Source organism: Xyrauchen texanus, chromosome 7, assembly GCF_025860055.1.
Source record: "Xyrauchen texanus isolate HMW12.3.18 chromosome 7, RBS_HiC_50CHRs, whole genome shotgun sequence".
Classification (NCBI taxonomy): Eukaryota; Metazoa; Chordata; class Actinopteri; order Cypriniformes; family Catostomidae; genus Xyrauchen; species Xyrauchen texanus.
This window is the reverse complement of record NC_068282.1, coordinates 15,406,314-15,428,135: the sequence shown is the minus strand read 5'-3', so window position 1 is coordinate 15,428,135 and position 21,822 is coordinate 15,406,314. Positions and strand designations below refer to the sequence as shown.

Below are 21,822 nucleotides of genomic sequence, written 5' to 3'. Positions count from 1 at the left end.
ATTTTTCTGAATTAAATGAAAATGTGATATTTGGTATATTTACTAAAGAGGGAACACACGACTTAGCAATTAACATAATTATTATTCTTGAGAAATATTTTTTACATGAGTAGATTCCTTAAAACCGTACCAAACACACATTTCACAAAGATCTATGTAATTATTTCTTATCATTGAAGTTAACGAAGAAGGTTGCCTTGGAACTTTGAAACTTAATAGAAGAACTTAAACTTGCAGTCTTTCCAGCCTTCAAAGCATGCAGACTTCCAAACGGGACACAGCCAACGCTTATTCTGTATGTAGAAAAAGTCAGTTAAATTTTTTTAATCTGATTTTTGTATTATCCTTGTAGCCTTTTTTAGTCTATCCTTGGCTAAAAATAATGGATTTATGTTATAGTTTTAATTCTGCTGAACACAAATTAAGATATTTAGAAGAATATTTCAGCTCTGTAGGTCATTATAATGCAAGTGAATTGTAGCCAGGAATTGTAAGGTCCAAAAAGCTTATAAAAGCAGTGGTTAAATCCATATCTTCAGAAGTGATATGATAGGTGTTAGAAACCAATACATTTTCTCCAAATACAAATTCTTCTCCCTGCACAATAGGTGGCGATATGTACAAAGAATATGAATTGCCCCAAAAAAATTAATGTGAAAGTGAAGATTTATAGTAAATAAAAAAACAGCTTAAATATTGATGTTTCTCATCCACACATCATATCACTTCTGAAGGTATGGATTTAACCACTGGATTCATATGGATTACTTTTTGCTGCCTTTATGTGATTTATGGACCTTTAAAGTTCTGTCCACCATTCACTTGCATTGTAAGGACCCAGAACAGATATATTTTTCTAAAAATCTTCTTTTGTTTTCAATAGAAGAAAGTCATACACATCTGGGATGGCGTGAGGGTGAGTAAATTATGAGAATTTTACATTTTTGTTGAACCATCCATTTAAAAGAATAGTTCACCCAAAAAAATAATTACTCTCATTATTCACTTACCCTCATGCCATCCCAGATGTGTATGACTTTCTTTCTTTGGCAGAACACAAATTATGATTTTTAGTAGAGCTCTGTCAGTTCATTATAATGGAAGTACATGGGTGCCAGCACTTTGATGGTCCAAAAGTCACATTAGGCAGCATAACAGTAATCCACACGACTCCAGTTGATCAATGAATGTCTTCTGAAGCAAATTGATAGGTTTATGTAAGAAACAAGTCAATAAATAAAACGTAATTAACTTCAGATTAGAGCTTCCGTCCAGGGCTCTGATGCAGTTTGATGTGGTCGAACTCTCCCATGACATTCATTCTTCTATTGTAAATAAGCACCGCTTCAGAGTTCTTGCATGATCTCGCCGCCACACTTACGTCACACTTTGCATCAGCTGCTGACAGGAAGCTTTTTAAAAGTTTTGGGTCAAATATTTAAGGAAACAATTAGATGGTGAGCTATATGGATTTCTTCCACTGCTACACATTATGAAGTTGAAAATACCTGCCATTGCAAAGGAATATGTTATAAAATCATTTTATTTCAAAGCAGTTTGGCATTTGATACAAGATAAACAGGAAATAAAAATGTTAAACAATGTATAAGAATTTTTACATGTAAAATGTCTCTAATGAAGTATGAGCAAACAAAATCAGCAATTGCTAACATGTCTTAACATTTAAAACAGCAAAACACAAATTAGGTTTAGTCCTAGAATTAATGCCCTGTCATTTATGTTCCACCAATAAAATTCATTTTTATAAAGCTTTATCTCTATGTTGGAAACAAACCCTGCAATTGACTTAATACTTAAATAACAAAAACAAACTGGTTTACTGCAACAAATACTGCAGCTGAACAGCAGAGCCACGACCTGCACAGGCCATTTCAAAACCCTTTGAGCATCCAGAAATCGGGCTCCTGCACATGCCCTATGTAAATGCGCAAGGCACATATACAAATTGTCAAGCACAAATACGGTTGTCTTTATTTGTAATTCTTAATAAGGACCTTTACCAATTTTACTCACATATAGAGGTCTTCAGTGGTCACAGCCTCTTGTAGTTTATCTGGATCAGGAGTAGTTCCACAAACTCCGGCCAACCACAAACAGGAGAGGAGCCAGAATAGCTACACAACTGCGGCCGTGTGTGAGTGAATGCATTTTTAACTCACCCAGTGAACCATTCTTTAAAGTGCTTCTCAGTGTCAAGCAGGTTTCCATCTGGGTTCAACACATGGTAAACTTGCTTAGGGTTCACACCACAAGACAACACACAGCTAGACTACATCTGTGAAAAAAGAGAAACAGAATAAAGGCATAATTTACCAAAAAATGTAAATGCTGTCATCATTTACACACCCTCATGTCATTCCATACACATATCTGTCTTTCAGGAAACACCAAAGGAGTTATTTTGGCTTCTCATTTCCATAGAATGAAGGGAAAAGATTGAATTTGAAGGGGGCTGTCAAGCTCCAAAAAAAGGACCATAAAAGTGGTCCATATAACTTGTGTGCTATTTCCAAGTCTTTTGAAGCCATATGATTGTTACACAGCTTTGTGCGAGGAAGAGACGGAAATATAGCCATCAAATCTTATTTGCGCTTGTGTACATTCAAATACGCCATGTGTCAATAGCATGAAACAAGTCACGAGACACGCGAGAACCAATCGAAAAGATCAACCAGGACTTTCAGCAAAATTTGGAACATGCAAATTATGTCAATTTTCATTTCTAGGTAATCTATTGCTTTAAAAAAAGGAGCTTTATACATGTGTAGTAAATATACTGTGTTTGATTCCACTCCAGTATTTACCTGTTTTATTTATGACTGTGTCCTAGTACTGCATGTAAAGAGGGCATGTGATTTCAGACAAGCAATGTTCTCCCATGTCAACCTTTGCAAGTACTGTAGAAACACAAAATATTTAGTATTTGATCAAAAAAACTCACACACACACACACAGAGATCCCATCAGATGTGCCAAATTGTAGGACGATCTCTGCCTCTAAAAGGCTGCTCAAAATGATAGACAGATAGTCATGTCACATTAGCAACCCTGCATTTTTAACATAAGGTTATGATAGTCTACCTTGTTGAAGATCAGAACTGTGTGGTTCCTCCCTCACACTCAGTTTAGTAACACCCCCCTGCAGAAGCTTTAGGAAGTCCCTGTCCTGCAGACCTGTCCCCTCCACAAGAGAATGCAAGTCTGGCAGGAAGAGGAGTGGAGAGGCAGAGAGAACCACCTTGATAGAGAGAAAGTGATGGAGGTGAGGACATATGATCTCGAAAATATTGTTAAACTTTGACACTTCAAGGCAAGGGCGAGTCTAGCCCCTTTTTAGGGGTGCTTCAGCACCCCTAAAAAGGAGCTCAGCACCCCTAAAATTTGGAGTAAGAAATGTTGTTATTCTAAAATTTTTGTTCGTCTTTGACAAGGTTAAATAATGTCCAAAACATACTCCGTAGTTTGTGGTTTAAAATGTATGTTTTAAGGATGAAAATGAAAACACCCCTGCTTAGCAAATGGTGTCATCCTCTTCTCTTCTTCTACTTCTCCTCTGTACCTGTACCGCTCAGCACGACCGTCATCCAGCGCGAAACACATGCAGAGGGAGAACCTGTTATGTAGTGTTGTGAATCAACTAAGTTGCTCCAAAGCTGTGTCTCACACTTCTTTCCTTTTACCTAGAGTTGTTCCGATTCCGAAACCATATCGGTGAGTACTGGAGTCAGTATCCTGAATCACCATGGTACACCTATAATAAGTGTTTATTTTCGGACTATTTTAGTCCAGCACCGCTGTGGAGTAGCACAGGGCCTGGGTGACTCTTCCATAGTCATAAACGGAGAGAAGTAGCGCCGGTTACAATGTTCTTCCGCAAGACGCATGCAGTTCTGTTTATTAACTGCTAGAGCGTGAAACAAAAACAGCAGCGCGACAAATAAACTGCGTACCTGTGTAGTGCGTACGTGTGTCTCTGTTGGTAAAGTTTATCGTTAATGTGCTACTCATTTTAACAATCGGGAGTCATGTAAACATGACATGACGTGCGTTTTTTCTGGTCAGTTGTCATGGAAACATGAAGCCCTGGCGTTTGGACCAGAGTAAAACAAACATATCACTGTATACCACCGGTATGTGTGAAAACACTCACTGTGGCTTTTTAAATGAATTGTTATTCATTAATAGATTTATATCTGTTATTTTTCAGTTGTGGCTGACTATCAAACTAGACAATAAAAGAAAGTTTAATGTTTTTCTTTTGCTGCATTTATTCATTCCTCACACACAGAGGATTTAACCTGAACCAGGCTTAACTCCTGAACTCCTAGCATTTCTCTCTCTCTCTCTCTGTGTGCGTGTGTGTGTGTGTGTGTGTGTGTGCTGTGTGTGTGTGTGTGTGGCCTGCCAGTGAGCAATGGACATACGACAGTTCTTTAAAAGAAAAAAGACAGATTCAGGTGAGAGACTAGGGACAGTCCATAATGACCTCTCTTGTTTTTTGTTTTTTTTGTTCTTCTGAAAAGTGTTAAGCTAAAGTAACAGATAATGCAAACCAGCTATCTGTTGTTGTATCAAATTACTTATCTAGGCAATCCCCTGCTTTTTTTTAATTATTTTTTTTATTTCAAATCTACAATGGAGAATACAGCTTCTCTTGTGAAAGGAATTTGTGATTTAAAAAAGTTTCTAAGCCCAGTAATAATAATAAATAAAGACATCTAAAATGGCACGCCTCTGTGTGCCTTTTGATCATATCCTTAGAATCTGTAAATGATCTCCATAACATTTTTGTGACATGACAAACTGACCTCAACTCTCCTGCCTACAATATATTTGTGTATGATTGTCAGTGCCAAGGGAAAGAGAGGGAGAAGGAGAAAGGGAAAGAGAGGGAGATGGAGAAGGAGAAAGGGAAAGAGAGGGAGATGGAGATGGAGAAGGAGAAAGGGAGAGCATGCATGAAGAACCAGGTGGGGAAACAACAACAATAAATTGACATATAGTGAATAGTTGCAAGCAAAACAGTAACTTCTCATACTCCTATACTAACTTATTGGCATTAAGTAGCCTATATTACATTTACTTTTTGTAACATTATTTTACACCACATTTTTTCATAATAGAGGAGGAGGAAAACAACAGGGCGAGTCCATAAGGGATGAGAGGGAATTGACTAGTGAAAGAAATGAAGAGACAGAGGGAGTGCAACATAGAGACCACCAAGCCAAAGCAGCAGAGACAGAAGAGAGCTGTTCAGACTTAGGGGATAAGGACACTGGTCCTAAACAGTTAAAGCTGTCTCAATACCCTCATACTCAGTTTGGCACACAAAAAAGAGCCTTTCAAGAACCATTTTTTGTAAATAATTTACAGAAGATGAATTACATTTTGTTGTTCAAGTACCTGTTACTTTGTTCAGCGACAATAAAGTTGAATTAATCTAACCAATCTGATGACTGTTGATACAAAAGGAGGCACATGGAGTTAACGGTCAGGAAAACCAGCTGAGTGAAGAAGGTTTTGTGTTTGTTACAGGGGGCTGTCTGTGTGAACTCTCACAATTAAGCTGGTGCTCTGAAAAGGTCTAAAAAAAAAAAAAGAAGAAAAAAATCTGGATTTTGGAGTTAGTTGAACCGATGTTAAAATGATAAAGTTATTTTTCAATAGAGATATTTTTTGCTTTTGTGTGAAAAGAGGGTGGGTGGTGGCAGTGGGGCTCATTGGGTGCTCAGCACCCCTAAAGCTCTGACCCTAGAATCGCCCCTGCTTCAAGGTGTAATATTTATCTACTCCCACAAATCAACATAGATCCGATAAATTTCTCTTTACATATAGTAAACTCTTTAAGCTCTGAAAGTGTTTTCATAGATTTCCTGTTTCAGTGGCATGCCCAAAACTAAAGGATTATAACTCTACAATTATAACTCTTGTTTGGTATCCTTTTAAAGATTTATTAGATTTTTCTAATTTGACATTATAGATCTCTGAGTAACGATATTTAATTCAGTTCCATTCTGTCATTTGAGCCATCAAGTCTGTGTCATGTATTTGGTGCCATCTCCTGGTGGCCATATGTAATTAGAGTGAACGATCCTCTCTGCCCATATTTGGATGACTTCCACATCTGGTTGCAGCGATCTGAATCCTAATATCATTGGTTTAGTGTTGCATGACTCTGGACAATGTACTACATCATTTCCGATGAAGTCATCTGATCCAGGAAAGCTAACATGTTTTTAGCAAGATGCACATTGTGATTTTTGTGGATTTTCTAATAATCTATGCATCCGATTACATTGGGTGTGTGGGCTCGTTTTAATGGCAATTCCCAAACGTAATGTTATGGGTATTTTATGTTCAATTTATTTGTCATGAACTTATAAAATGCAGCTTTTAAGCAACACCTGTTTTACAATAATTTGTACAGTGTAAAATTATTTAGAAATTATCCAAATGGAAAACTTCAGACTTCCAAAGCAAATTTCAAAGCACTTGTTCAGTTTTGCTCATAATGCATTATAAAGTACAGTTTCTAAGCTTTAAAATGATACCTATTTTGTGTTGGTCAAGAGTGTAGTTATTCATATTTTGATAATAATTTTTTTTCTCAGAGGGCCTGCCGGCGGGGCAATCAGAGCTTAAATGGTTAAGCTGAGACAAATATGAAAGATATATCTCACCACAGTTTTAACTACCTGTAAATAATCCTAATGCAAAATAAGTACAGATGCTGGCACAAATGTTTGACACATACCTTGAGCATGTCCTGAGTGATCTTTGTCCCTTTTAGTACCTGTTGGAAGCACTTAACTTGAACATCCAGCTCAGGATAAGAGGTCAAAGGGAGGAGTAAAGTTCGCCACACCCCTAAAGTATCTGGCATCTCCTTGAGCAATTTCTGCTAAAACATGCATCATAAAAACTATCAGTGCAATGATCATCATCAATTCCACATTTGTTCCCTCTTTAAACATTAATCATTTTCTAATTCCAGATATTTCAAACTGATCTTGTATCTCAACTCCATACGTGCGTCCAAAGCCTTTTGTCCCTCCCACCACTGTGATTTCTCTGCCACCATGCTCACCTCCTTCTGCCCCTTCAACAATCCATCCACCTCTTCCAGCAGCATGGCAATGGAGCGCTATGGAATTACAAAAACTACCAATGCAAATTCATGTTTGTGCAGAGTGGATGGTTCAAATCTCTTAGTTGTGCTGCCTAATTAAGACATATGCCAAAGCACCAAGGGTGTCAGAACCCACCTCCCCACACACACACACACACACACACACACACTTGCAAACATATATTTACCTCTCTGTCTGCATTAGGGATTCTCACAGTAATTGGAGTGGTGTCTCTCTCCAGTCGGGTCAGAAGAATAGTGCTGCCAGTCTCATCAGGATACATGCCCGTGAGTGAGAACATGCACACTGTTATTCCTATGGCAACAACACAAACTATTACTCTCATAATGCACACCGGCAAGGTTTAAAATGATTTATTTAGCCTAAACTGTCAACAGAATGTGAACTGCGAAAATGTTGATCATAAATATTATTTACTTGCATTTCATTAAATAATTTTGTCATTTTTATAACAAAGAAATTACGTAGCAGTTTTTCTTTGTATTTGCAGAAAATGATAGCATCATTCATAACAGTCTCTCAACTTGGATCTATTGTTCTTACATTGTATAGGACTTATAAAATAAAGCATAATTCTAATTGCAAATTAAACGGCCAGCTTTTGGTGCTTTATGTAATGATTTGGGTTACCACATTTCATTTAGGGATATGCACAAGTAATCGATTCATCAAGTACTTGTTCAGCTTTAAATATTTGACTAGTAAAAACACTACTCCAATATTACAATTATGATTTTTCTTTGTGCCTTTATCCGCCATGGACAACACTGAGGGTGCTTTCACACTTTTGTTCGATTGCTTGAACTGAACCAGAGTTCGTTTCTTACTCCCTCCCCCTGCTGGTCTCTGTTCACATCATCTTATTTGGGTCCGAACCACGGTCCGATTACGTCATCAATGTGAACAGTGTTATCACTGTAATTTGGTAACAACTCAAGAAGACGTCAGATTTACTCTGTTTAGTGAAGTATTAAAATATTCTTTGGATTTACCACCAAAACTATACATGCACAGAATGACATATGCATTTGTCTCTCGCGGATGTATTGAATATGCAATGATGTGATGAATATTAGCATTTATCTACCATGACTACGCAGCTGTATTTTCATGGCCAAAAGTTGTTGGGGGAATCACACAACCTTAAAGCCCAGGGCACCCCTGGGCAGTCAAGGGCCCCCGGTCGATAATCCATCCCTGCGCTTGCATTTATATGAGTGGTGAACTGTACTGGAGTTCATATGTACCATACCCCAGACCACCTTTTCAAGTGGACTCTGTTCGGATCCCAGGTGCGCACCCGAGTTTGGAAAACAGCGTTCACACTATCCAAACAAACCGAACATTGAAGTCATAAGGACTCGGGTGAGCATTAAAAGTGCAAGCATGAAAGCAACCTGAAACTGCTTCTCTCACATAAATCTTACTGTTAGTGCTTCCAAAAAGAAAATTATGCTATTATTTAAAGTGGTTGTATCACTTCAGAATACTTGGAAAGTATGTTTATACGTATTATATAAAAAAAAATTCTTCCCATTTTTGAATCTAGATCTTGTTATTTATGCATAGTGCTAATTTTTTAATAAGAAAAAAGGTTACAAAGATGGTTGAATTAAATTGTAAATTTCAAGTAATAGATTACTCTTTATTTATTTTTTTTGTATTAGAGTACTAGACTGCAAAATTACTTGAAATGCCCATCTCTAATTTTATTAGTTTCATCTGACAATTAGTCTTACAAAATACACTTCTAGATGAAGTCATTACCTGCTGGCAGATCTTTAAGCTGCTGAGTGAACTGCTCTGTGTGCATTAGAGGGAACTGTGTTGGGTGTGATGAGGTGAAGGAAAAGATCTGCTCAAGTGCAGAGAGTTCTTGAGACTTTGTCCCCCCAGATGATTCCTCCAGACTTCCACCAAGACCCTCTGCTACATTATTACAAGATTTCTTCAGCTTCCTAAAGAAATACAGACAGAGACCGAGAAAAAGAATAAAGAAACATATATTAAAAGACTTGTTTGAAGTATTTTTATTGAGGGGGAAATTGCCCTGAGTAAATGTCTGAAAATGCTTCCTAGTGGTGTGTGACATACCTGAACTGGCTAACCACATGATGGGTCATATGGTGGTGAGTGGACACCCCCAGTGACTGTGCATGCAGCATTGCTTTAGTGGTGGGATCAGTCTGGCCGAGTTACTGAGCAAGCAGTGAGCAGACGTGGGGATATAACAAGGGAGGGGGAGCCATGAGGAACAAAGGTGCGACTGGACCACCTCTACTGACAGGTCAGCTAATAAGCACATGCAAAAATATTACATATGCATTTATGTTAAGATATTCAGTACAGAACAAAACATTTCAGACTCTTGTTGTTGCTTTGCATTTCCTAATTTAAAAAGCACACATTATCTGCCCTTTGAATGTTTTATTTTAGTTACCAATGAGTGTATTCTGTTCACCCAAAATACAATCCAGATAAATTCAATTCAGAATAAGAGAAAAAATGTCTGCAAATTTGATTTGGGCCAGGTCTTTGGTCTAGGGTATCTACATGCTCTTTAATGGCATTTCACTGTTCTTTGGCCATTTTCTTTTTCCAGATGAACCATATGCGCGTTACCAAGAGGTGTAGGAGCGTGTGGTAGGGTTGTGTGAGCTCCACAACCGTTCTGTTCAGTCCTCCTGAGCTCACTGAAATTACCCATCCGATATCAGGAGCCAAATCTCTCTTCAGAACCTCACAATCAGCATCTGGGCTGCCTAGAACCACACAAACAAAATCAATTAGTCCAACCAGCCTCTTAGCAATTATATCAATTTTGTTCTACATACACATACATACCTGTGTCTTTCATCTCTGTATCAGAAACCCTATGCTACTCCAGGCTGATATTCAAAAGAATCTCATCTTCATCCTCTTTAATCATTCTCATCCTCTCTGGCTCCTCTGTGACCTCTGAACTCTTCTTTGGCCGGCCCTTCCGTGTGCGTGCAGAAGATGCACTAGTTTCTTCCTCAGAGGAGAGGCAGCTGGTGGAGGGGAAGGCTGTGGTTTTCTTACTGGCTCGGACCCTTCGAAGAGGGTCTGGTTCCACAGTGGGGTTTACAGGAACTTTGGTATCGCTAGCGTTGGAGTTCAGGGCTGGCTTAAGGGTGCGAGGGGTTTTACAGTTGGAAGAGTTAGTTTTTTCTCAGACTTCTCCACTACAGCAGGAGGTGCACTTTCAGCGTCACTCTCATACATGAACTCAACCTGAGAATGGAGACATGTTACAAGATTTTGTAACATATGAAGAAGTTTTAATCTTTGATGTTTGGGTCATTAATTTTGCAATTTTGTAATGGTTGCTTAATCAAGCACCACAAATGAAAGAGAAAAAATTTCACAGTTTCTTACGAGTATGAACTATGTATTGGTCAAACCTTAAAGCGAGAGCACGTGGTTCGTTTTGGAGCAGCTGGCACGACCACAGGTTTCTCTTCTGCAGGAGAAGAATCTGTGTAAGCAGCTTTTGACTTTATGATCAATTGATGGCTGGCAGGTGTTAGCGAAGATGTAAAGACCAAAATCTCAGACACCTCATTGGTGAAGTCAAATGCTCTTAAGTCACCAATGATAGTTGAGACTGATTTGGGCCGGGAAGTCCTTGTTGTTTTGGGCGTTTTGAAAACCATTGAGGATTTTGTGGTGGTAATTTTGGGCCTTCTTAGAAACTAAAGTGGACTCTTTGTTTATTTCTTCTTTCGGATGGGATACAGTCAGGTTGGAGTTTAACACCAGCCTCTGGAATTTTGTCAGAAACGGGGCTGTTGGCTCTATGCTTCAATTCAGTTTTAGGTTTTATTTGTGGTTTAGTCTTCAGTGGGTTCCAGCCCCAGACACTGGAGAACAGTTCTTCAGGTGTGCTCTGTTTTTTCGTGGCCAGTGTTGAGAGAGGCCACAGCTTTAGACCCCAGCAGTGCAGCTCTTATGGGTCTAAGCTCTGGTGTCATTGCCCCTTTAGGCTTCACTGCCTCCAGTCCTGCTTCTATCTCCTCCAACAGGGTTACATCTTTCCATTTGTCTCAGTTCTGAGAAGCTGAAGCACAGTTCCCAAATGCACTCTGCCCACTTCTGCCTGCAGTAGTGTTAGCCCAGTTTACTTTTTAGAAGATACAAGAGTTGCCAATTTGCTTTGAAGTGTAGCTATGACACCACGGCAACGCTTCCTGGCAGAAAGGCGTAGTTTGTGGGACACCTCTTGGTCTAACTGTAGGTCTGCCTGTATCAGCGCCCAGTGGGCACTTACTCGAGCCAAGCCGAGCTCACTACAGCAGGAACAGGAGCAGGTCTCTGCATGGGTCAGACAGGAAAGTCCATGCCTGCATTTGGTTTTTAAAGGGGGAGATGCTCCTTGGCTTCCTAATCTAGATATGGCCTCCACAGGCTCCTTGCGAAGGACAGGAGTGCTGAGGATTCCACTCAGATCTTCTTCTTCCTCAGGAACATCCCTGTTGTTGCCCTTGGCCAAAATCCACATGCAGGTGAGAGGATATAAAATCATGTTAAAACTGTCCTGTTAAATGTTCACTAAAACACCCATCAACAAATGAAAAACTGATAAATGAAATTCCCTTCGATCTGCACCTTCAACCATATTTAAATGATTATGGCTACAGAGAGGTTTCAAGGGATCTAGCCTCTGGGCTTGTCATTCACAGAAGTGTGATCAAAGACCCCGTTTACACCTGGTATTAAGATGCTTTTCGGGTGATCCATTCACATGTGGTCAGTGCAATTTTCAGGTTTAAGTGCTGATCTGTCCTGTATGTGTTCTGGCAACATTGAAGCTCCACCCCTGACCTGCCAATCAACTGCTGCGCTAAAACAAGAATTTAAACTTTGTCAGTTACGAGTGGTTTAAAATTGGAAAATCGTAAATTTAAAAAAGCGAATACATACACATGCACAAGAACTCTACATATCTTCTTCGGTGCATTTGATATCAACACAGATGAGAAGTATGAACATCAAACCACCTTCAATACAGGTAATATACTAAAATATCAAATAATTCTGCTCAAAATATTGCATTTGTGCTTGGATTACATTTCAGATGCATCTGGGAGAAAGAGCACGCTGTTTTTGCACATTATTTGTCTTTTATGATCCTCCCCTCCAAATCCGAACACAAGTGGTAAAAGGAGACCTGATCGGATTACACAAGATATTGTAATATCAGGTGTAAATGGGGTCAAAGTGGCTCTGACTGCATCTTTACCTGTGCACAGATCCAGAAGTCTCTAACTTGCTCCAGGTCTAAACCACTGTCTTCAGTAGCTCCCTTCATCAACTCAAGTCCTGTTTTCAACACCAACAGCTCAGCACAGGTACAAACACAAACAAATCACATCATGTGTGAATACAACAGCACAAATCCACAAGCAACCACACACAAACACTGGCATCCAAAGCACATATTCAAGCCTACTTAGGTTTACTGTGAACTCATTCTGCCTCTTTCACAATCACCAATTTGAAGTATGTACTTACTGGTTGAGGGTCTGCAGTTTGGTGGCCAATTTAAGAGCCTCCAAACACTGAGCCTTAGCTTCATGAACAACCCCACTGCTGCTCCTCACGGTCACCATCCTCTCAGAATACACCAGCAGCACCTCACTCAGTAACAGCTGTTTCCTGCAGAGAAACCACACCCAGATAGTTTCAGGACTTACAGTACATTATTTTCATGTGTTCTCTTATTACTGAAATGTTCAACTGTCTATGGACAGCATCTGTGGTATTCTGTCAATTACCACAGACAATAATCTCTGTTAGGCTTCCATAGAAGGTGTTTTACTTAAAACACATTGCCAATTATTTTTACAAACTGTGGGAGGAGTTAAAGGTGTACTCAGTAAGATTTCAACTGGCTCTTCATTGTCCAATCGGTCCCAGTATTACCTGTGGCTTTGGACTCTATACTGACGCCCATCATCCTGGATACTGGAAGTTTGTTTATTAAACACTACAGCTTTACACTGAATTTGTTTGTTTATCTTCTGTTTTGTAACTTTTAGTCTGTGTTTTTGTCCGTCTTGTTGTGAACTTTTTCTTTGTCGTCGAAGCAGAGACCAGGAGACGTTGGGATATCTTTTAAGCAGAATTTACTCTTTATTGAGAAGTCGCTGTTGCATCTCTGTAGTCATCCAAGTCTGTCTCTATAACTCAGTACGATAGGGTTTTATATCTTTCAAGGGTGAGGGGACTTGATTATACATAGAGGTGGAGACACTCTGAAACAAAGCATGTAAATGAGGTACAGGAGTCACCTCATTACAGGACATTCCCCAGCCCTGATCTCATCAGCATAACAGTGTGATTCGAATGCACAGCAACTAATCTAATCAGCCTGACTATTTAACGACTGGGTTAGGGGCTCCAAGAGTCATTTAAAGAAAAAAGGTGAAAGTCTCAGCAATCCGATTAATTTAACGTACAATAGAGAGATCAGGACAGGCAGAAATCTCCTGCTGGAAACCCTGACTATACCTCAAATACTAAATTCAATCTATTAAACTTTCTCAGTTTATAAACTAATGTATTGGAACCTAAATTAAACATTTAATAAATTTGTAATACAACAGTCCCCTCTTTGAGAGTTCTAATAACTCTCACAAAATACAAATTTAAACACTTGAAAGTTCATTCATGTAACCTGTGATCGTTACAGGCACATAGTGCATGCTCGGTGTTGATTTTCTGTAATTGCATGCTGACACCGAAACAAACATGCAATTAGGGTCCGTGAAGTTCTTACGGGTAATAGTCTTTTCTATTTGGAACTGTCATTTCTTCGTGATGGGCGTGATTCATTTGTTGAATGAAACACTTGATTCTGTAGATGCATAGATAGTACGCCAGTAGAAGAAACAACAGCAGAATTGCTATTTCCTTGATCCACAGCCAGGGTTTACCTAACAAGTTTCCAAACCATGAAGAATTCTCTTCAGTCATCTGGTGTAATTTTGCTGAAAGATCAAGAATGTCTTGTTGGATGGTTATTAGTACGACAATCTTGATCATGTTGATGGATGACTGAAGGTTCCCGTATGTGAGTCTCTGTGTTGTGTATTTTTTTATTTTCTTTTGTAATAGTTGGCTCGGCAGTGGGTCTAGCTGTTTTCTGGAAGGTTGTGGCTTCATACGCAGGTGAGGAGGTCGGTGCGAATGGGTCTCGGGACAGCCATCAAGTGGTACCTGCACAGAGGAAGAAAGAAAACAAAAGACAGTAGAGCAGTATTTGTTCAAACACTATGGTTGTAACCTTTTCCGAGTCTGCTATTGTTGTTCCTTCTTTCCCTATTTCTCAATTCCTGTGACACCTAAAGAACAGTGAGGTAAGGATGGACTAGTGGATGGGAGAGGTCTATGAGGGAGTCTTCATGGCAGGGTGGGCCCCCGACGCATGGTGCATTCGGTTCTTCCCTGGGCTCCTCACTGGTCTGTGTCCTATCCTATCCCTGTAGGTGGGGGACAACTTTACAGTGTGACACATGAGTCCAGGTTTTCCTTCCCTGACACACTACTGCAGCAAGAACACAAATAAACACAAATTACTAGCACTTTACGCTAATCTTCCCTGCCTGAACAGAGGATAAACAATATTAGCATGTAATGCTAATCTTCCCTGCCTGAACAGAGGATAAACCAAAATATTAGTAATGCTAATCTTCCCTGCCTGAACAGAGGATAAACCAAAATATTAGCACGTAATGCTAATCTTCTCTGTGAACAGAGGATAAACAAAATAACTGCCTGAACAGAGGATAAACCAAAATATTAGCACGTAATGCTAATCTTCTCTGTGAACAGAGGATAAACAAAATAACTTGCCCGTAATGCTACTCCTTCTCTGTGAACAGAGGATTAACCAAATATTAACACGTAATGCTAATCTTCCCTGCCTGAACAGATGATAAACCAAAATATTAGCACGTAATGCTAACCTTCTCTGTGAACAGAGGATAAACAAAATAACTAGCACGTAATGCTACTCCTCTGTGAACAGAGGATTAACTAAATATTAACACGTAATGCTAATCTTCCCTAGAACTCAGTCAGAAAAGTTAATTCTTTGTTGAGATCTTTGTTGAGATTGAAGTTTCAAGATTCCGTCTGGAACTCAGTCAGAAAAGTTCATTCTTTGTTGAGATCTTTGTTGAGCTTGAATCAATCTGGATTCAGGTGAGTAGCTCTATCCGGGTCACGGCACCAAAACTGTTGTAAACTTTTTCTTCGTCGTCGAAGCAGAGACCAGGAGACGTTGGGATATCTTTTAAGCAGAATTTACTCTTTATTGAGAAGCCGCTGTTGCATCTCTGTAGTCATCCAAGTCTGTCTCTTGCAGTTATCCAAGTCTATCTCATACTGCATACATCCCGTCTCATACTGCATACATTTTTGTCCGTCTCATACATGCAAACCTATGGACAAATGTTTGTGCGTTGTTGCGTGCTTGACTGTGGCCGTGCAGCCGTGACTTAATCGTAAGATCTCTGCCGTGTGTTGACCGCTGTGTGCTGTCGCTTGCCATTTGATATCACACCATTTATCTGTGATTTAGGCTGTGAAAGCTGCAGGAGGTAGCAGTTTGTTTCACGACTCCCTATTGTTTGGACATTTATCTTTTCACTTGTATTCTGATTGGACTGTCTGTTGGATCACAATCCTGGTGATACCATCACTCTGGATCAGTGGCGGCTGCTGGTCTTTCAAAGAGGGGAAGCTCATTTTCGGCCTACATTATAAACTTATTTACCCTATTTTTTGCACTAAATCAATCTTAGGTGTTGATCTGCCCTGCTGTTTAATTCAAATTTTTTCCTCGTAAGGAAGACTTTCAAATGGCTTCGCCAAAATCAGGTCGACAATATTAGCACCGTCTGCCATCGTGCGCAGTTTCACCCGTACGACGCTAGCCTAGCCTACTGTATGAATGAATGAATGAACAAACGAACGAACGAACGAACGAACGCTCTAAAACAAAATATATTAAACTTGGTAAAACTGAAACAAGGAATGTGGTGTATAATTGTGTGAAATGTATTATGCAAATTGACTAGCAATTTCACCAAACAAATATAAAGAAATAGGTTGCAGCAGTTTGTCTTTCGACTACACTTGAGAAATCCGTGATGGGACTGAGCGCGAAATAGCTTCAGTGACTTCTTATAGTACAGATTCGCTGTCAATCAAAAGGAGATGCAGTCTTTCGACAGATCCTCCAATCATCACACGGAAGCCCGGAGTCCGGGCCAGCCCACTCCTCATTCACCCCCAGAGACGCTGAGCGTCCGTGGGCGGGACATAATCGCAGCATTTATCCAATGACCATCTATTTTCGGAGCACTGAAAAAAACTGTTTAGAGCAGCCCCATTGAAGTCAATGGACGCTCGGCTTCAACAGGGAAATGCACTGACACTACGGGAATGTATGAGAAGTAAATCGAGTCAGCCGACCTGCTATATGTAATGTAGCTGATTCTGAACGAACTCGTCTTCGAGATGAACGTGTTCTAACGCATTTTTAGTCAATAAATTGTTTACACAATAGTACATATTTGACCATTATTTTTTTGACATTATAGGGGAAGCTGAGCTTCCCTTGCAGTCTTAAAGAAATCCCCACTGCTCTGGATTATATAATGTTGACTCTGGCTCCATTACTACTCCGTCTGTAGTAAGTATGTTGTGTTTGTTGTTATATTGTTTGGTTTGCTTGTTTTGTTTAAATGTACTTTTACATTTGAGCATTGGCTGAAAACACTATATAAATTAAACTTGTTATTATTACCTACATTATTAGTGGTAGTAACTCAGTCAATTGCTCAGTTAGATTTCAGAAGGCCTACAATCAAGAATTGTTGCTTTGCATAAAGCTGGAAAGGGTTACAAAATTATATGGAAGAGCTTTAATATTTATCTACCCACAATTATTCAAACTGTCTATAAATGTGGACGATTTAGTACTGTGACTACTCTCCCTAGAAGTGGCTGTCCAGCCAAGATTACTCAAAGGGCACACTGCAGAATGCTCAATGGGGTAAAAAAGAACCCTTGAGTGACAGCTAATAATTTGAAGGAATCAGTGGAACTGGTTAACATCTCTTTTTATCAGTCTACTATATGAAAACATTAAACAGCCATGGTGTCCATGGCCGGACACCATGAAGGAAGCCACTGCTTTCTAACAAAACATTGCTGCATGCCTGAAGTTTGGCAAAGATTACCTTGACACACCACAAAAGGCAACTGGGTAAATATTTTGTGGACTGATGAAACTAAGGTTGATTTGTTTTGGAAGAACTTGCAGCACTTCGTATGGCATAAAAAGGTCAACGCATAATAACATAAAAACATCATCCCAATGGTGAAGTACATCGTGTATCGTGACCGTTTGCCATAATCAAGGGAAAAATTAATTACCAAGTTTATCAAGATATCCTACAGGATAATATCAGAGTTGCTATGCGCCAGCTGAAGCTCAGTAGTAGTTGAGTGATGCAGCAGGAAATGACCCTAAACATCAAAGTAAATCCACTACAGAATGGCTTTAAAAAAAAGAAAATCCAACTTTTGGAGTAGCCCAGTCAGAGCCCAGGTCTTAACCCAATAGAGATGTTATGGAATGACCTCAAGAGAGCCATTCGTACCAGACATCCTAAGAATATAGCTGAGCTGAAGCAGTTCTGTAAAGAAGAATGGTCAAAAATTAATTCTGAATGTTGTGCAGGTCTAATCCGCAGCTACTGGAAATGCTTGGTTGAGGTTATTGTTGCCAAAGGAGGACTGACCGTTATTTAAACCTAGGGTTCACTTACTTTTTTCACAATACTGTGAATTTTTAAAGGGATTTGTTCAATGAAGACATGTTTGTTTGTTGTTAGCTAAAGCACATTGTGCCGTCTATACTTGTGACTTTGATGAAGATAAGATCACATTTTATGACCAATTAATGCAGAAAACCAGCTAACTCCAAAGGGTTCGCAAAACTTTTTTTGCCACTGTATTTATAATATGTGTAAAACTTTTTAATAAGCAAAAACTTGGAATCCCACTGTGACTTACGGGCTTCATTGTGCCTCCTCAGGGCTTCCACGGGGTCAACAACCAAGCGCCTTTGGTCCGCCGATTACTCTTGGGTCAAAGAAGGCCAACTGGAGATTGAGGCGGGGTCAACGTCAAAGGCGGAGTTTCGCAGAGTCAGGTCAAAGGTTTCAGCACTAAGATAATCATTCCCAATTATTCCCAATCTAGCTACCAGCTTACCTCAACAGATCAATGGAGATAGGAGAATCATCAGTACTGGTCAGTAGACAAAATCAGGGCTCTTCAGAATATTTGAGCTGATGAAAATGTGCAACGCCAGATCGACGTGGCATCTACCGAACGAAGACTTGATTAAATATATTGTCGCCGAACTTGCAAAGTGGTGTATCCAGCGCACCATGGTACAAAATTGTGGGCAGTTGGGCACAGTACAAATCAGTGTTCATTTCGAGGGCTAGCTTGTCTCTAGAGTCTGATACCTCAGCTTGATTTTCCCTCTTACTTGCTGGCACCAGAGCAGCGTATTAAGGGCAATTTTTAGGGCAACGCTGTGGGACTATTGGCCCAATGGTGGGAATGCAGATAGTTTTTGATCTCACAGCTTGAGGTTCAAGGCTTTTTGCCTCAGCTGGCTAGTTCATAGCCCTGGCTCGCACTGGCCTGATAGTGGAAAAGGTGCTATTGATGGCCATACTAAGGATACAAAAACATACCTCTATCAAAAAATATTTTTTGTGTTCCACAGAAGAAGTAATTAAGTAATTCAAGTTTGAGACTACATAAGGGTGAATAAATGAGAGAACTATAATTTTTGGGAGAACTTTTCCTTTATCTCTACAAATAAACAGAGAAAGCTGCAATGTACCCTGTCCACAGGCAGAGAGGGTGGGCAATCCTTAAACAGCTCCTGACACACAATCATATCTAAACCAAATGCTCCGTCATACAACTTCCTGTTAAACAGCTCATATACCACATTATTCACCACACACACACTAGAGGGGAAGACAATAACACAGTTTCTTGAATCACTTCAGTCATTATAGTGATTTTACCACAGTTTTATGAGTGTCTTTAGCATAACACAAAACAAGTGCTCAAAACCCCTTGACCTGTGGTAAAAATGGCAAGACAGCATTGTTCAATAAATACATTTAATAATAACCACAATAAACATTTATTCTGTAGAGATATTGGTGATATGAGGACTAAGCACATTCAAATTTAAATAACTTGATGTGCAGTCCCTGGTGCATATACAGTATATCAACTATTTTACAACTGGATTAGATACATGAGTTTATCTAATCGGATATCAGAGTCAGATCTTTGCATTTTGTAATAGTATGCAGTCTTCAAGCAGATGTACCTGCTTTAAGTAAGACGTTGTCATTGTTAAGTATCCGCAGTTCAGTCAGCATGCTGTCGCCTGGCAATACAAAAGCACTCTGTTCAGAGTATCGGCTGCAGACACCTGACCACAGGACATCAATACTGGTTGACACGTTCAACATAATACGGCAAAATTACTGACTCATCATGACAGTGTATTTTATTTCATACATATTCATATATATATATATACATATTCATATATATATACACATATTCATATATATATATATACATATTCATACATACAAAAGCACTCTGTTCAGAGTATCACCTGCAGACCTGACCACGGGATATCAATACTGGCTGACACGTTCAACATAATATGCCATATTTACTGACTCATCATGACAGTGTATTGTATTACCTGAGATGTGTGGACACTTTCATATGTGCTAATGAAATATATTCCGCCAAGCAGAATAAGTTCGTCTGTATATATATATATATATATATACAGTGAGGAAAATAAGTATTTGAACACCCTGCTATTTTGCAAGTTCTCCCACTTGGAAATCATGGAGGGGTCTGAAATTGTCAACGTAGGTGCATGTCCACTGTGAGAGACATAATATTAAAAAAAAATCCAGAAATCACAACATATGATTTTTTAACTATTTATTTGTATGATACAGCTGCAAATAAGTATTTGAACACCTGTCTATCAGCTAGAATTCTGACCCTCAAAGACCTGTTAGTCTGCCTTTAAAATGTCCACCTCCACTCCATTTATTATCCTAAATTAGATGCACCTGTTTGAGGTCGTTAGCTGCATAAAGACACCTGTCCACCCCATACAATCAGTAAGAATCCAACTACTAACATGGCCAAGACCAAAGAGCTGTCCAAAGACACTAGAGACAAAATTGTACACCTCCACAAGGCTGGAAAGGGCTACAGGGAAATTGCCAAGCAGCTTGGTGAAAAAAGGTCCACTGTTGGCGCAATCATTAGAAAATGGAAGAAGCTAAACATGACTGTCAATCTCCCTCAGACTGGGGCTCCATGCAAGATCTCACCTCGTGGGGTCTCAATGATCCTAAGAAAGGTGAGAAATCAGCCCAGAACTACACGGGAGGAGCTGGTCAATGACCTGAAAAGAGCTGGGACCACCGTTTCCAAGGTTACTGTTGGTAATACACTGAGACGTCATGGTTTGAAATCATCCATGGCACGGAAGGTTCCCCTGCTTAAACCAGCACGTGTCAAGGCCCGTCTTAAGTTTGCCAATGACAATTTGGATGATCCAGAGGAGTCATGGGAGAAAGTCATGTGGTCAGATGAGACCAAAATAGAACTTTTTGGTCATAATTCCACTAACCGTGTTTGGAGGAAGAAGAATGATGAGTACCATCCCAAGAACACCATCCCTACTGTGAAGCATGGGGGCGGTAGCATCATGCTTTGTGGGTGTTTTTCTGCACATGGGACAGGGCGACTGCACTGTATTAAGGAGAGGATGACCGGGGCCATGTATTGCGAGATTTTGGGGAACAACCTCCTTCCCTCAGTTAGAGTATTGAAGATGGGTCGAGGGTGGGTCTTCCAACATGACAATGACCCGAAGCACACAGCCAGGATAACCAAGGAGTGGCTCTGTAAGAAGCATATCAAGGTTCTGGCGTGGCCTAGCCAGTCTCTAGACCTAAACCCAATAGAGAATCTTTGGAGGGAGCTCAAACTCCGTGTTTCTCAGCGACAGCCCAGAAACCTGACTGATCTAGAGAAGATCTGTGTGGAGGAGTGGGCCAAAATCCCTCCTGCAGTGTGTGCAAACCTGGTGAAAAACTACAGGAAACGTTTGACCTCTGTAATTGCAAACAAAGGCTACTGTACCAAATATTAACATTGATTTTCTCAGGTGTTCAAATACTTATTTGCAGCTGTATCATACAAATAAATAGTTAAAAAATCATACATTGTGATTTCTGGATTTTTTTTTTAGATTATGTCTCTCACAGTGGACATGCACCTACGATGACAATTTCAGACCCCTCCATGATTTAAAAGTGGGAGAACTTGCAAAATAGCAGGGTGTTCAAATACTTATTTTCCTCACTGTATATATATATATATATATATATATATATATATATATATATATATATATATATATATTTTTTTTATACATGTTCATATATATATATATATATATATATATATA

The 21,822-nt window shown here is 39.5% G+C and overlaps 1 pseudogene; it reads right to left on the bottom strand.

Moving 5' to 3' along the window:
- Positions 1–212: 212 nt before the first annotated feature.
- LOC127646595 (separin-like) lies at positions 213–19,780 on the bottom strand (annotated as a pseudogene).
- Between the last annotated feature and the right edge of the window lie 2,042 nt (positions 19,781–21,822).